The following is an 18,074-nucleotide window of genomic DNA, read 5'->3' on the forward strand; positions in this document are numbered from 1 at the left end:
GAGATTTTATTTTCTCCGATAAGGACCCTTCACGGGTCAAAGTTGGCGGAATAAATAGATGAAAATTGAATACCTGCACATTTAGGAAAAAGTTTTTCCCCATCCCGGCCCGTTGCCATAGGCTACTTCCTCTCACTACGCCAGCGCCACATTGCGCAAACCTGGAGCTTCATTTTAGCGCCGCTATGTGGCGCTAGCGGTCGATCCTTTTAGTGCTCAGTTGGAGCGATTCTTTCCCGTGGCGCGGTCGTATCGAAGTATCGAGCCCTAACAAAAATGAACTTCGAAAACTAAAAGAAAAACTACATATGAACACATCAAATCACACATAAACTAAACAAGTGTATTTCGTAATACTTTAAGTGTTTATCCATAAAAAAAACTTTTGTGAACTTTTTCTATATATATATATATATTTATATAAGAAAACATACTGAGTGCAGTGTTAAAAATTGTGTTGACTGAATGTAAAATGAAGGGAAAAAGATATGTTGTAGAGGCGGACGAATAAACTTAAAATATCGCCAACGTGTGAGTATATTTTTTTATATTACGTGTATACAATTAGTTTGCCGGTGAAATTTATAGGTTTCGCTGTCGATTTCGGGAATTGAAGATGTCGACCCTTATCGAAGTTTTTAAGTCTTAACCGGTACGTGGTCCGAATGTCGACCTTCGTCATTATGCTACACTTATATACAGTGGTGTAGTGGTGGTCTAAAGTGCGGCCAATCATTGGACGTTATTGACATTTGGCTTTTTTCGGCTCTCGTAATATAAGTTTACCTCGTATAAGAAGAGGTTCATAAAAATATATAGAGAACGGAAAATTCCGCTTAAATATTTTCTACCACATTCCATACCCATATCACGAAAAAAATATAAAAATGGAAGGTGGTAGAATTATAATATAAGAAAATATTCATTCTAGCATTCCAAGTTTATTCAAGCTTTAAATTATAATACATATTTTTAAAAACCATCACCTAAATTTTGATAATAAAATTAATTTTTAGCGTTTCTATTAGTATCGTATATTTAAATTGTATTATAAAAAGTACGATTTGCGCGTATGTCTTTAAATTTTGGCACACTTAAAAGTAGCCCCTATACATAATTATTACAAAAAATTTGAACTAACATATTTTTAAGACCATTGCAATGGTTCAAATGTGTTCATTTATATTTAAAAATAATTAATTTATGATTAAAAAAAAATATATTTGTTCACCTCTTTACCTTTTATTTGAAGAACACTTAAAAATACAAATGGCGCAGTCAAAAGTAGCCCTAATATCAAATTTTATACTATATATTTTAAGCTTACATATTTTCAAGTCAATATTAATAGTATTAGTAAAATTGTTTCTATAAAATCTATTTGAAAAGAATTGTTTTTACGATTCAAGAAAAAATATTTTATCGATTTGAGACCTCTCGTTTAAACACTTAAAAATACAGATCCTGCACTTAAAAGTAGTCTCTATACATATTTTTTTTTTTTTCACTTTTGGACATATATATATGAATAAAAAAATTGCTTTTAAATATAATAAAAAAAATATACGTTCTTGGATATTGTTGTAAATGTAGAATCATGATTTGTTTTTTAAAAAATAAATTATCATTTGAGAGTTTTTTTAAGAAAACAGATTTTATAAAATCAGTTTATATTTAAAATAAATTATTTATTGAATTTTAATCTTAATTCTGTGATTTAAAGTATTTAAAAAATGGAAAATGCTGTTAATATGCTGACGGCGCATTTAATTATAGCCCAATAGTATTTTTTTTTATTATATTTGTGTTCAAAAAATTACTAAAAAATATTTTATGTATTAGTAGATTCATGCAAATATTAAAAATATATTAAATTTAGTTGGTGTAAATCTTAAAAGTTATTCTTTATTATTTACATATATTAAAAAAAATATATTAATGAATGCTAAACTCAATTACATTTTCTATTTAGTTTTAAATGTCACAAATAAATTTATTTAGTTAAACTATAAATTAAATATATGTATATGAAGGAAAAAAGCAGTAGAATAACAATATATTAAATAATAATAGTGATAAAATATTTATTATATAATTATCTTCAGTTAGTTTTACAAAAGTTGTGTTTTCTCTTTCTAATAATATAGCATTTAATTTAATTTGGGTAATTATTAGCATGCCTAGTACCTAATTCCCTATGGTTCGTGTATGTGACACGAACTATATTATGTCATTATGGTTCTAGGTATGTGCGTACAATAAGGGTTGGTTTTGTGGAAGCACACCCACAAAGTGTATTTATTTCGAGAGCTTATTAAATATAATCATGAATATACATATGTATGTTAATATAACTGTATGTTCATACTATAGTTTTGTATAAATGTAACACGTGTTATGTATTTATAGAAAAATATTATTCACTTTCAATAGCATGGCTTTTTTAGGTAATTTTAAATTATAAACTTATATTAAAAAAAAACTGAATACCACTCTTATACTCCATATTTTAATATTTTAATTTGTAAAATGTATCTTTAAGAATTTTTTTTATTTTATTAGCAATTTACAATGTTCTTTAAATTGCTAACAAAATACAAATAAGCAAACAAATTCACGCTTACAAAATTGTGCAGAAAAATGTTAAAAGCTGCTCTGTACTGAAAAATAATTTGAGCCTTCCTTATTTTATATACTATTGAAAAAGCTTAAAATAAACTCTTTTTCTAAGATATTATTTTAATATTAAATTTCATGGATAAAGATTATTTTTTTAGATATAGTCAAAATTTAAGATGTATTTTAGCTAAAATAGGTTTATGCATAAATATGCTAATTTAATTATTACATAGTGTTTTCTAAGTTTTTATCTATATTTTTTGTTTGAATATAATGAAAAAATGTTTTTAGTACTATTGCAATAATATAACATTTTCATTTTAATTAAAGCATTAAATGCTCAATTATATACAAAATAACAAACAAGAACATCATATCATTTTTTCAATGGAATCATATAACTACCACTACTGAAAATAAATATTTTAAAATGATGTCTTATATTATACATATATAAAGACAGCTTTTTAGTTTTGATGTTAATTAATATTGTATATAATTGTTTTAATTAATTTAAAAAAAAATATAGAAGTGTTACATTTTAATAATGTAAATAATCAAAGTGGTTTCGATCAATACATATTAATTTACAATATACTCAATTTAATGGACATGGCAGCTATTTGAAATATATATGTATTTTTGAGACATCTGGTGAATCAGATGATACTAGACTATTTTTACTGTCCCTTCTATTTCTTCTTGCAATAAATCTTTATAATACCGTTGGTTTTTATGTCACCGTATAAAAATATACAATTTTAATTTCGAAAAAATGAAAAACGGTTTGCAATCAACAGTTTTCGGCAAGAAGTTGTTCAATGTATCAAAACGCCAGAACTTTTAGTCCCGTGAGTGCCGAGAGCAAAAAAAAACGCTATTCGGCTGCAGCGCAAACAATTCAGATTAAAATGGGATGAAGTGCAGATGGGAATTGTGAAAGCTAAAGTAATTTTCCGGGAAATGAAAAATAATATTGTAAATTATCCAAATACGAGCGCGAGATACGTTTATACTTACGCACATACATACGTATTATTTGAATTGGATTCGAGGCTGTAACATAAACCTTTAAGGCAAATTGCTAATACAATATCCTCGGGGACGCCATCAGGGAGAGGTCCAAACCGCAGGATCCCATGGCACTAAAACAGAAAATTGAATGACGATTAAGGAGCAAATTAATTGATCGAGCTACGCGAGCAAATTAATTTATGTATAATTACTTAAGAATATTGCTTTGTTCTAATGAAAACATTTATTTCATTGTTTGTTGTTAGTTAATTATTTTAATATATATATACTAACATTTAATAAGTTCACTGTTAAATTATTTGTAAAATATTTTTTGCTTTTTTGTCAAAAAAATATTTTTTCCAAATAAATTTTGAGGACCTCGATTTAAATCTTATATAAACTTTAGTTTATTTAAATTAATATTGTTCCTGTGAGATCAAAATTAGGGATTAATATATATTATTAATTTCTATTGATTAAGGTGCCAAATACATACTTCCTAGGATAAAAAATAAGCTAATTTATTTCTCAACTAATACAACGAAAAATTTTAGAGCCTCAAAAATTATAAGATATATACATATATTTATCATATTTTTGCGATGAAACTTATGCAGATTTAATGTAAAGTGTTGTTACTATATATTTGAGTCACCCCTTTGGTGATGATTGTTATTTAATTTAATTTTAATAAAAGACCCCCGAATCGTATAAAGGACTATCCTACCTTTTTGTAGATAAATTATTCATTGCTTTAGGCCGTCCTTCAAAGTGTTTTATTTTATTATTCATTATTTTTGTCGTATTCATGGTATTGCTACCTCACCTTTTTATAATTCTTTGGCTAGTAAAAAAGTTCATTAAAGTAACACTTTTAAATATGTATGAACAAATTTCTGAGCTCAAAGTTAAAATTGGTAATTTTTAATGTTACACTTCGTACAGATGTAAATCTTATAAATAATGTTAAAAATTATTACTATAAAAATAAAGTACTTTTTTAATAAAATTTTATTATTTTCATAACAATATTAAACATATCACGAAATAAAATGTGTGACAATAAAAACTAGCACTAATAAATGCTATATAATTATTAATTTATATTGCTAATAGTCAGTTCTAAAATAATCTTGCAAATAGGACTCTAATTTATTCTCTCTAAAAAGCTCTATGGTTTTTATTAGTATATAAAAAATAGGTTTTAACAGTATGCAATATTATTCAATGCTGTTGTTTCTTTGGCAATAACTTCGAATAGTTGAAATCTACGATCTTTTCTCTAGAAAATTGTTTAGTTATTTGAATTATTATGCTTGCTAATGGAAAAGTATAGGTAATTCTATAAAAACTAATTTTCGCAATTGGCTTAAATTACTTATTCTATTATATTTTTACAAAACTTTATAAGTCAATAATCGTCCATGTATTTTCAATAATATATTATTGCATATTAAAAGCATTGATTTTATAATGCAATAAATTTTTTTAAAGATAGCCTTATAGTTTGTGCAAATATATGTATACACATAAGTATGTGCTTTAATAGGTTGTGTATGTGTCCCGCAGTCTCCGAGCCGTCTTAAAGATTGTGTTCTACTCTAGGGATTATTGTCATTGGAGCAGCAGCAATCACTACTTCATTAGTGATTTTCAAAAAAGCATATTCCTGGTAAAAGAATAGTAAGATCGTGTTCGGTCGTATATATCCTTAAGAATTTGGGAAGGAGTTTAATGTCCCTTTTAATACTCGACAGTCTGTATAATGAAAATATTTGAGGCGGAAACAGAATATTTGTTACTGTTTTTTTATGTTTCACTTTTCACGTCTTAAAAAAAATCGGTCTAGATATCTACTCTGGTAATCAGTAACCAGAGAGCTTAAAGAGCAATTGTTTTATATGCAGGGTCTGACATATTTTCTCTAGTGCGCATCATCTCATAAAAATAATTGTTTTTATTGTCGTTAATAATGACTTAGTAACATTTTGGTTATCAGGGAGTTAAGAAATCAATGATTTTAGATGCAGGATTAAATGACGAGCGTCTTCCTATACAAATTTTAATTTTTATAGATGGTAATAATGAGTAATTAACGTTTTTGGAACGGATTGTGCAATTCAGTGATCCGTACAATATTTCCAATTGTTTATGCTACTATAATTTAATATGTGAGGTTTCGTAAAAGGATTGATAAATAATATATGTAACGTGTGAGATTTATATTTTCGTTGTTTAAGTGGTCATTATGGTGAGCAATCGTATATGTGGTGCAAAATTATAATAATATATTACATAATCTATATTCTCTATGAGGTAAAGTAGCTAATTATTAAAGACTTTTTAATACATTTTATAAACGACCTATATCAATTTAAATTAATCATCGAGAAAATCTGAGAAAACATCTGTGATAATCGATCAGAGCTATAATTTAATAACAATTACTAATTTTGATCTCTTAAACAGATAAAAAATAAATTGAGTTTATAATCACTCATATATCATGCTAGTTTTGATAAATATGCGGTAGGAGTATCTTATTAAAAGTATCTAAATTTTAAGTGGTTAAATTATATGGAATGCGGCTCCAGGTGATACTTGGTACCTATCGGCGCATTCCATAGCATTAAGCACTGACCCTTTTGCTTTGTTCGGGTAGTAATAAAACTTTTTTCAAAAAAATGATTTTTAATAGATATGCGCTCAGATAACGCCGAAGAGAAAAAATGTTTTTAGATATAGTCTATAATAAAAATTAATCTTATAAGTTTTTAACAACCTCTTGCGATCAATTTCGTAGTAACGATCACAGATGATTCCGACATTTATTTAACTATTATACTATTAAGAATACGCTTTATCACTTTTTTAACGTCTTAGTTCTAGGCTTTACGCCTACTTTATTTTAGAAACAAAAAAAAAATTGATAGCTCAATTTTTACTGTTATTGTTTCATAGTAATCTATGAGTGGGTCACTGACAAAATTTCTTTGTTATGATCGTCACTTTCTGTTGAAAATTCATAAAAATATTTACCAAGATTTAACCTTTTCATATTTTTTTATAAACAAAATGACACAGAATCTTTGAAGGAACTTCACACTAGGTAGGATTAAGAATTGTCACGGCCATTTTAAATACATACTTGAAGCACAACGTGTCGTGAATAAAGTCTGGTTTATTTTGCTTCTAGTGTTTCTAACCAAATAAATACAAATTGCTTCAATTCTTGAAACCTTTTTATATTTCTTCTTTGACTATTCTAAATTTAATATTCTAAATATACTTATCCAACAATTCTCAGCAAATCTTATATTATAATATAAATATTTTATTTACTTGCTTGCTTGTTTACTTTTCGAGTATAATAATTATAATAAATACCACAATTGCGTAATATAATACATTAAATAATTCATAATCGATACTAAATTATTATTTTTTGCTCCTCCAACGTTAATTTAGCCGGCCCATATCAATGTCCGGTTAACCTCGAGGCGCCGTTCGTTTTAACCGAAACGTTAACGTTTATTTATGCCTCTCTCTCTATCTTTTTCTGTAATAATAATTCAACAATACAATGCGATACACATTAAGACAATTTGCTGATTAAGTCATCGTGCAAATTGGCGTGAACAAGGCCCGTTGTTTTTGCGTGCCCGCCCACCTTGGGGGCTTAATTCTCCAACGATAAGCCAAATAGTGAAGTTTCATGTTCTTTGCTAATAATGATAAATAAACCAATATATATATAAATACACCCTGTCATGTTATATTCACCCGTTGCTTTTGTCTAAAATATCTATTATAAAAATACATTTATAGATCATCCCAAAATTATTTATTTATATACAACTGATAAAATATATAAAAATCGCTAAAACATTTACCATACAAACTACTCAATTTAAAGGTAAAAATAAGTATTATATTATAAATATTTTTTACAAGTAAAGTAGTATCGGACCATTCTGTACATATATAGATATATAAAAATGACATGGGATTAAACGAATGTTCCAAAGTATATGAAAGGGATTTGTTTGATCTGACAAAAGCCCGCTGAGATTTTCCGAATGTATGATAGGATATATATTACGTTCATAATACACAATATGGAACGGAGAAAAGTGCTGTTTAATACGCCGCTTTGGATATAATAATATGTGGATGTAGTACACGACATTCGATGATGTTGATCTTTTTTGATATTATGTCTCGGGAACGAGAATATGTAAACCATACCGTAAAACGGAATATTTAATAAGCAAATCTCGAGTATAATTATTGCGAAACGTGATACGATTTTTAAAAATTCGTTTTAAAAGAACGATACGTATGTTTTGCGACATGTTATAAAAAAATAAGCTTGAATTATGAAAAGGGCATGTTTTTAACAAGGGGTGTGTTTTATATTTATTGTGGGGAAGCGATGGAAATGCTAAAGTTGATGTAATATTATATAAAAAATAATATATAATTACATAATTTTGATTTACCATAACATGTAGAGTAGACGTTTCGCGATTGCGCGCGTGAATCGTTTGTAGGTTACAAATCATCTACCGGCTATATATAACGATTCCTCGAAAATATTTTTTTTTCGAGTGTTGCTTTGAACGTCACGTACACAATTTATACGATAACAACTGATATATTTACCTTAACTAATATGTGTGATAGTAAAATACAATCATATGAGGTAGACCCATAGAATTTCCGTTCAATATTTTATTAGGAACAAAAAATAAAATATGACCTTATAAAAAATCGTTACTAAAAAAAGAGCGTGTCATAACGTTTTAGATTTTTTTTCGCTGCTTAATTTAAAACCTGCAAATGATTTACGTCCGTGAATGTTAGATCACAATAAGTAGAAAAACTTTTTTAATAAAAAATGCAAAATATTAAGACAACACATCTTTGAAAATCTAAGAGTTATATGTTATTTTTCAAGTCAATCAAGACCTTAAAAATTAATATAAAAGTTATATGCTCAAATTGTGTGATTATATTTAATCATTTGAGCAAAATTATCAGATATTACAATCTTAAGATGGGCAAAATCAATTTTTTCTATAGCCTTTACAGATTTTTACAGATACATATTTATTTATTTTTATTTATAAATCATACCATAAATGTTATACGTTACAAATAAATTATTATTTTTTTTGCAAATATTTTTTATAATGGTTTAAAACTTAAACCTTATAATTCTTGCAATTCTATACTTGCAATTCTTGCATATAAACATGATTTCTACTTCTTTTGCTGCTTTTTACCCATAAGATCCGTTTGCCACGATAAAGAATGTGCTTATGTTTATTCAAACTACTTTAAAATCGCATTTAAATGTACGTTTTTAAGTGCTTCTGAGAAACCTTCTTACTTTGCCAAGCATCGGAGATAATATTGTTTTAATTTGTCGACCAGTGCAGAGAGAAAATATGTCCTTTAAAGAACGCCTTTATTTACTAACTTTTCACTAAGCTGCAATTTAATACCATGGTGCCATTTACCAAGATTGCAGCCTTTAACCCTTTAGCGTGAAAATTAATTAGTTTGGAATTATTAGTTAAAAAATTACTTTCTTAAACTCTACTTATTTATAAAAAAATAATTTTGATAAAAAAAATTAAAAAATTTTTTTTTTTGGAAATTTCGAAATTTCTGTCGGTTGATATATCGACCATTGACCACTTAGGGTCATATTTTAAGAATATTTTATTTTTATAATAAATTATTAAATAGTAGTTTAAAAATATATTTTATTTGTTTGAAATATTATACATATATTACATAAAAACATATAAAGAAATATTAAAAAAAAAAAAATTTTGAGATTGTTTTAATGTTTTAATTTGATTTTTGATTTAATCGTTTTTTGGCCGATAGCGACAACTATATTTCATATGGTCGATGTATCAACAAAAGAGCTTCTTCGACGACAAATTTTAATGCTAAGGATGATTTTATTATAGGTATTGAATTATAGACCGTAATGTCGTCGGTCGATATATCGACCGATTTCGGCCTTTGCACGCTAAAGGGTTAAAGGTTTAGCTGGGAGTCCGCGGAATTATTTCAACGTAGATGACGCATCGTTGATGGTCTGTACTCCCCAATAATGTGCTCCGTAAACCGTCTTACCAGTGTCGATTTTTAATCTGCGTTTAACCATTACTTTCAAATGGCTCTAATTGCGTCTACATTACATTTTACTTATCTGATCCAAATATTTCAAATTTCTAAGAAGGTTTTATACTTTAAAAACGCTTTTGCCATTTTAATTTAATTTAATTACTAGCAAAGATAAATTCAAACTTATTTCATAGTTTACGTTTTTAAATTATATAGCTATATATGTCTTGTCTCAGTTTTTTATTTTTAAAAATTAAAACCGCTTTGCAGCGAAATGTCCAACTTCTGGGACCATCATTATTATATGTACAAGTGGACGTCATATACACAGACTTTGAAAAAGCATTTGATAAAGTTAACCATGCTTTACTTGTAAAAAAGTTATCTAATTTTGGGTTTTCTGAAGATCTCATAAATCTATTCTCAAATTACTTGACCAATAGATATCAATTCGTCAAGTATAATAACTCTTTTTCAGAACGATATAAGACCCCTACTGGAGTACCTCAAGGATCCAATTTGGGTCCATTGTGGTTTTTATTGTTCATTAATGACATAGAAACAGCAATAGAGCATTCAGATTTTTTATTATATGCAGATGACTTGAAAATTTACAAGAAAATGCATTCGATTTCTGATTCCCTCGACCTACAGGAGGATCTCAACTCTATATGGAAATGGGCTTGCTATAACCAATTGCCTTTCAGTGTAAAGAAATGTCACACAATTTCATTTTCAAGGTCGTTAACGCCGGCAAAATATTCATACCACCTAGGCGGATATTTTCTGGAAAGGTTTTCTTCAACTAAGGATTTAGGAGTGACTTTCGAAGAACGTTGGAAATTTAGCCAGCACATTGCAGAGACTCATAGCAAATCCTTAAAAATGCTCGGTTTTATCTTGAGAAATGCGCGTTACTTCAGGAATACTTTAGTATTGCGCACTCTTTATGATACTCTAGTCCGCAGCATACTAGAAACTAGCTCCATCATTTGGATCCCAGGCGTAATGAATCAATGTAATGAATTGAAGCTGGAAAAAGTACAACGTAAATTTCTTCGATATTTATACTTAAAGGAATACGGGTATTATCCGTTCTTGTTTCCCAGTGCTTTTATTTTGGGAGCCCTGGGATACGTTTCTTTGTCGACTCGCAGAAGTGTTTATGTAATTAAACACTTCTGGAAATTGCTCAAGGGCATCGTAGACAATCCTTCAGTGCTCGAGCAGCTTCAAATGTGGGCTCCTGAAGGTGGATATAGTTCTCGGTCGCGTCCACTATTCTTGCCTGTTAAGTGTAGAACTGGAGCACTTGCCAACTCTTCTCTGGCCAAGGCCATTTATCTGCTCAATTCTGTCCATAGTAATATTGACATTTTCTCTTGCACTTATGGAGTTTTGGTTCAATTCGTATGGGACAATGCACACCTGTTGAGGTGATTTGTGTCTGTTGTTTTATCTTGTTTATATTTGTATGTATTATGATGTATTAGTACTTTTGACTATCGTGACGCATTAGGTTTGCCTGTCAGGTCACGATGGTTATAATTTTAATAAATAAATAAATATGGTTGGTCGTCCGTTTAAAGACATTTTCCCAGTAATCTTTTTAATGGTCATCCTGGACAGTTTACATTTGTTTTTTTGCAATTACTTGAGCTCTTATGTATCATATTCACTAAGGTATTTTAACTTATCGAGGAAAATTATTTTACTTACTGTTGTAATGAAAGTATAATTTAAATTCTGTGATTTCTTTAAAATTAAATTTGCTCTTTGACCTTAAATTTAAGTATTTTTTCTTTCTCATTTATAGTATAAATCAAATAAATAGCAATTAAAAAGTAAATTTCTGGAAATGATTATACCAAACATATTTATTAATTAATCGAAACAAATTTGTTTGTAGCATATTAAAATACCAGTCGTTGAAATTATTTTTCAGTCCAATATTTTTAAGGGTGTTGAAATTTTACGGCCAATGCCATATTTTTATATAAGATATATTTAAATTACAATCGCAATATCAACAACTCATACATTGTCTCTTTGATATACTGTTGTTTTCGAAAATGTATAAGAATAATTCTTGCAATAAAAAACTTTTTTCCAACTTCGTGATTTATGGACGTCATGAACAAAAAAGTGAGCGATACTTTAACCGAATGGACCAAATAGTATGTAGGTCGTTCAGTATTCAGTTTATTTGCATGCGGGCGCACTTTGATTAAGTCGACCCAAAAAGTTTAATAAATTATTTTTACTTTACTCGAGGGCTACAAAGTAGCTGCAACATTTTAAAGTTACAATTTAATTTCGACAATGATACGTCTCGCAAGCGAACCAAGCGCCGTTATTTAACTTTTAATACTCGCCCCGTGCGAAAGTTTACGCACATTACAATTGCACCGTTATGCAAATGGTTACCGGGCCTGAGTTTACTTTAACCAAACTTTCGACGGAAACAAACGGATTACTCAGAGTTAAATTTGGCGCTGGCAAGAGCAAGTGAAGTGAAAATACATACTTAAACCATACACTTACATTTATACATAAAAAAGTAATACTTTTTCACTTTAATAAATTAAAAATAAAAATTTAACCTATAATAACATATTTTTATCTGGCAATACATATAGGGGTTTTGCATACTTATCAAAATATAATTTTATATTGACCTTAAGAGAAGCGTTAATCTGTTAAAACCATTATTTTCTCATTCAGCGACTATCTTTATCACTTATTTACTGTCAAGACAAATTAAGATTTAAAACTGCTTGAAGCATAAAGGCGAATCACTAAGAATCAATTGTATGCTAGCAAAAAACACTTTCTTTGCGAGTACCTTAGAAGCGTATCTTTGAATTCTTGTCTCATTTAGCAAGACTTATTGTCTATAGCTCAAGCACGGCATACTAGAAATTAAATTGGCTTGAAGCAAAAAGCCTAAGCGTTAGTAATCAAAGGGATTCTCATAATAAACACGGATCGTTGCCTTAATCACATTCATTTACATTCACGTGTTTAATTACTTTAGGATCACCAGTTTTTGTCGAATCAAATTCTTCAGTAGCCTAACGAAACTATCAATCTTACAGGTCAGTTTTTGCTAAGGCAAACCATTTAGGGTCAAGGAATTCAGAAATCTCTAGTCGAAAATATTAGTAATTATGTATGATTTGTGAAATAATATAATACATATTGATATCGTAGTCTCCAATTAATGATAAAGATTGTGTTGAATTATTGGATGTAATGCAAAGCTATTGTTCGTATAAAGATAAAGAGGAACGGCCCGAGTAAACTTCCCTGAAAAACTCCAGCTGGAATTTTACGCAGGATCGAACATTCATTATTTAATGAAACAACATAGCTATTACTTGTTAGATATGAGCCTATTAAGTGTAGCAGATAGTCAGTAGTTTTGTTTTTGTATAATTTATGAATCAAGCCTTACTGTGTCGAACGCTTTTACTATATCTCACATTAAAAGTACTTTTTTTATATTAAAATTAGCGCATATGTATTTGGTTAAACTATTAACTTGATGTGTTGTCGAGTGATTTTCGCGGAAACCAATCTGTTCGTTGATAATTTTATTACCCAAAGATTTTTTTAAGTGCATACAAATTATTTTTTTAAATATTTTATTAAATGATATTAATTAGTTAATTTGTACGATCCTTATTTTTCAGGTTTTTTTATTGGTTGAGTTTTAGCGGTTTTCCAGATGCTTTGGAAATACTTAAAAAATAGGCAGGCGAAGGATGAAAATGTTTGTTAAGTTATGAATGAAAATTTAAGGAATGTGTTAAATCAACTTGTTATCTTATCAATCAATTCTAGAACTTTTTAATTTTAAAAATTTCTTGTAACATTTAAAATTTCTCGTAATTTTTATTTACTATTATTATTATTAAAATTTTTAATAATTCTACATAAGCACATACCAGCAATAAGTTTCACGCAGTGGTGTAGCTAGGATATTGTGCCGCCCGGGGCAATCCTTAAAATTACTGCCGCCCCCATACATTTTTTTGCAGGGTCATAAAATCAGCATTTCTTAGAATAATAAATTGATTATTGTTAAGCTCTTGCTATTAGTAGATTTACATAAATTTTAGTTTATTCATGGGTAAAAACCACATTAGACGATTCCATCGCGAATATGCTACCCCCAAGCAAGTGCCGCCCGGGGCGGCCCGCCCCCTCCGCCCCACCATAGCTACACCACTAGTTCCACGACAAAAGCTCCATAGGCTTTTGCTCTAACCACTAAACGTCTATGACAAAAGCTCCACGCGACAAATACTTCACCCGACAAATGGTCTATAGCCAATTTGGTCCACAAAAAAAATATTCAAAATGATTTTTTTTGTTAAATCTTTGAATTGGGGGGTTTTTTAATTAAAAATTGATCAGATTGGTCCTGCATATGAATTGGGGGTAAATAAATTAAATTATAAATTGATCAGATTGGTCCTGCATATATAACTCTATCGACTTTCTAAAGCACTTTCAACTAACGCACTGAATATATTCGACATTTGATTAACTTTTTATTACGCAATCGGATTTGATTTATTTGGCTTACTCATGTAAATTTCCGTTACCCATCGATTCATCGATTTATTAAAATAATAATTTTGAAAATTTTATTTGTTGATGTTATTTCGTTAGACCAAATGGCATGTGGATCGTTTATCGTGTAAAGCATTTGTCGCGTGGAGCTTTTGTCGTGGACGTTTAGTCGTTAAACCAAATGTCCGTGAAGCTTTTGCCGTAAGACCCCACTAACGTTGCCGGCACTTGTATCGGTCTCTTTGTATTTATATGGTCATTTGCGTTAATTTACTGAGAATCTGCTTGGAAAAAAATCACGCTCATCATAGCCTGTCACAATATCTGTTATAATCTAATAAAATTCTCACAAGTTTCCACTTGCGCCTCACTTACTGCGAAGTCACACTCCTCAGGGCTACAAAAATTTATTTAAGAGGTGCATTTGCAAGTGGTCCTAAACCGTTCAAAACTCCGATCGTCATGTGCTTCAGTGTATATATTTGTCTATGAAGTTTTAAATACTCAATTATCACGATTTTATCAAGTATTTGTCAAATTTTATCGATAGTATTGTATTAAAATTTATGTATGTTTGTCTGTATTCTGTATACTTTATTTTTTAGTTACATTTATGTATTTTTTATATAAATTTATATAATAATATACATATCTAAAAATATAGTAAGACGTTAATTTGTATAAAAACACGATATTTATTTTCCGTAAAGAAAATGTCGAGATACAATTACCAACGCAACGTGAAAGAATAAACATTTCACTGAAAAACGATGCTGAGATTTAATAAAAATGTTTCACTAATAACTTAAAATAATATGGTTAAAATAATTTTTCGTTAAGAAAACGCTGTATTTTTTAGTAAACTTATTAGTCACGCAGTGCGTTAAATTTAAATATTAAAAACAAGTTGAGCTGCGCAACGAAATATTTTATTTTTTTTTATTTTACTTATGAGCTTTTTTATTATTTAAAGAAAACGTTTTTAGTGTGTATTCATTATATATTAAGCGTTTGCTATAAATTGTCTATATTTATGAATGTAAATAGTACTTCAACTTTATTTATCATCTTTATTATAATGAATAGCTAGTTTGAGTCATTCCTAGAAATTTATACCGGATTTTAAAGTCGTAAATTTTCAGCGGTTTTCTAGTGCAGTTTAGAGCGAACGTGTCATAGATTTATAAATGTTGAAAATATGTTTATTGTGGTTACAAGCAAGTAGCGCGAGATTATGAGCGCATATGTGTCAGTGGAATTACACTGTGTTACAAATGTGCATTTTGACACACATTTAATTTATTTTAACGAATATTAAACGAACTTAGTTGGCTCTGGACGAAATGGGGTGACACAGCTTGTATATAATATGTATTATACGTTCAATATATTGTAATATATATGCAAATACATATATACAACATAACACACTTATTTACACAAAGGACCAGGGATTCCTTGGCACATTCATTGATATTATTATGTATTTTCTACACACATATACATATATATATACGCGTTTAAATATCATCCACAACAGTGACCCACTTTACTGGCAACCACGTGAACGTAAGCGAGAGAGAGAGAGAGAGAGAGAAAGAGAGAGCTTTTACGTGACGTAACCGTGGAATTGCGGATTTCTCGGGCAGCCGACGCGGAAACCGAACCCGGAACCCGGAATAAACAACGGGATCCTTCGCCACACCGCCACACTGTGGCCATCGTCTTACGGGATGGGTAAAGGCACCTTTTCACGGATTTATGCCCGGATTCGTCACGCACTCACGGGCCCGTCGTGAAATTTATATTCGAACGATCGCCTTTCAGATTCGCCAGGGCCGCATCCGGCGTGACGCTTCCGGTTTTATTTCCGTTTGTGTTTGCGGAAAAACTTTTCACTGTGATTTACGTGATGCAAACATATGTGGGTATGTTTGAAGAGTGTTTCTGCTTGTGTTCAAGTGACGCCTCTAATAACTACAGCAAACCTTTTGTCACAATGATCGGTTAACTAGATTTATATATAAAAATATGTATTGATTCAAACGTATATTTTATCTAGCAATGATACTGTATGCTAATTGTAAATATTCAGTAATTTATTTATTGACACGCTCTCTGTAGAGCCTTGCTGTCAAACTCAACTCTTACGTACGTTATCAAGAGTGACATGTGCTGATTAGACTTTATTTTTTCTGGCTTGCATTTTCTGGCAGGGGTTTTAGGCGACACAATTCGGCTGTTTTTATCTACTAATCACAATTTTCATAAGTAAGTTCTATTTGAATTATGATCATTGGTCATTGGAATTTACTTATTTTTGTTTCTGTGTGACACACATCAGCCGCCACAAAATACACTTTATTATCAAATAAATACGAAACATGCAAATATTACATTTAGAGGTGAAGCTGAATTGTTGAAAATATATAAGTAAAGTGAATCTTTTACAAATGAGTCGATAAATCATATACATATTCTTGTATAAAATTTTACAATAATATTAATATTAATATAACTAATATATAATGCGGTATAACTACATTGTTTGTACCTTTTCGTTAATAAAATCATTTGACAATATTGAAAAAAAAAGTCAGCGCATAAATTGAATTATACTTATAAATGTTATCTTAATAGAAACATTGTGCCTTTTATATAAAATTTTACTCATTATTAAATCGTGCATAGCGACACGCTTTCTCCCCCATTTTTCTGCAAACGTTGAACCTTACTTCTTAGTTGTGCTAATAATAAAGTTGTCAACAATGCTGAATACCTTCGCGACAATTGTGAGCTGATAAAGTAAAATTTTAAAAACTTCTTACAAGTTTTCTTTCTGGACATTAAGTACTGAAACAAATAATTAAATACACCACTAAAACTATTCTTTAAACTTACTATTCAAAGCATTTCAATTGTGTTAAATTAAAATTAAACCTGTTTTCAATTGTAAGCATTTGTAGAATGCCCGTTTGACTAGATTTTTTCTTATAGAATGCTTAAAAATGCGGGTCGATTTTATTTCAATTTTGCCAAATGTGTAATAAAAGCAATACGATTATCCGAATCTGGGTTTCCATTTCGTTCACAATTGCTTTGTGAATAAAGAGAGCATTTAGAATATTGAGAAATCAAGGTCTTTCAAATTGCTTCATTACATCTGATACTCCTATTTTACATTATTTTAAATACTTTTATTTAAATGTATAAGATATTTAGGTAATTACTAGATTAGTTGTCAAATAACAACGATAAGTATAAGTTATGTGTATTATATTGTAAAATATATATTTTAAGGTCAGTAAAATATTCAAGCTTAAAGCTTAAAATTATCTAATGTTAAATTGTAATATTACAAAATTCTTATTGCGACGGTTGATTTCGGCTGATGAATACCGTATGATGTCATTGTCCTTTTAGTCAAATGAGTAAATAACAGGTCAATGTGTCAAGCATTTTTAAATTAACACTTGTAGTGTACTGATACTGTTGTTCTGTTACTATTTATGAAAGTGATAATATACTGTTAAAAAGTTCAAACTAGTTTAAACAAATCTTCAACATGAATTTATCAATAATTAATACTATTTTACGTAAATATTAATTCTATATAATATTTTACTGAAAAAAACAATTTAGTTTACAGTTGTTATCGCATCTTATTGTACCATCGTTATTGATTTATTATTATTATTATTATAATTATT

General features: G+C 29.1%; 1 protein-coding gene across 1 annotated transcript in view; it reads left to right on the plus strand.

Annotated features, from left to right (window-relative positions):
* Positions 1–233: 233 nt before the first annotated feature.
* The window catches only part of LOC148238093 (connectin-like), a 115,843-nt gene continuing 98,002 nt past the window's right edge, over positions 234–18,074 (plus strand). Inside the window, exon 1 of the mRNA XM_088205095.1 lies at positions 234–531. The gene's annotated coding sequence lies outside the window, so the exon portion shown is untranslated. The remainder of the gene's footprint in view (positions 532–18,074) is intronic.

The sequence above is a fragment of the Plectrocnemia conspersa genome, unplaced genomic scaffold (assembly GCF_051122295.1).
Source record: "Plectrocnemia conspersa isolate PC_06_02 unplaced genomic scaffold, ASM5112229v1 ptg000002l, whole genome shotgun sequence".
NCBI classification, from domain to species: Eukaryota; Metazoa; Arthropoda; class Insecta; order Trichoptera; family Polycentropodidae; genus Plectrocnemia; species Plectrocnemia conspersa.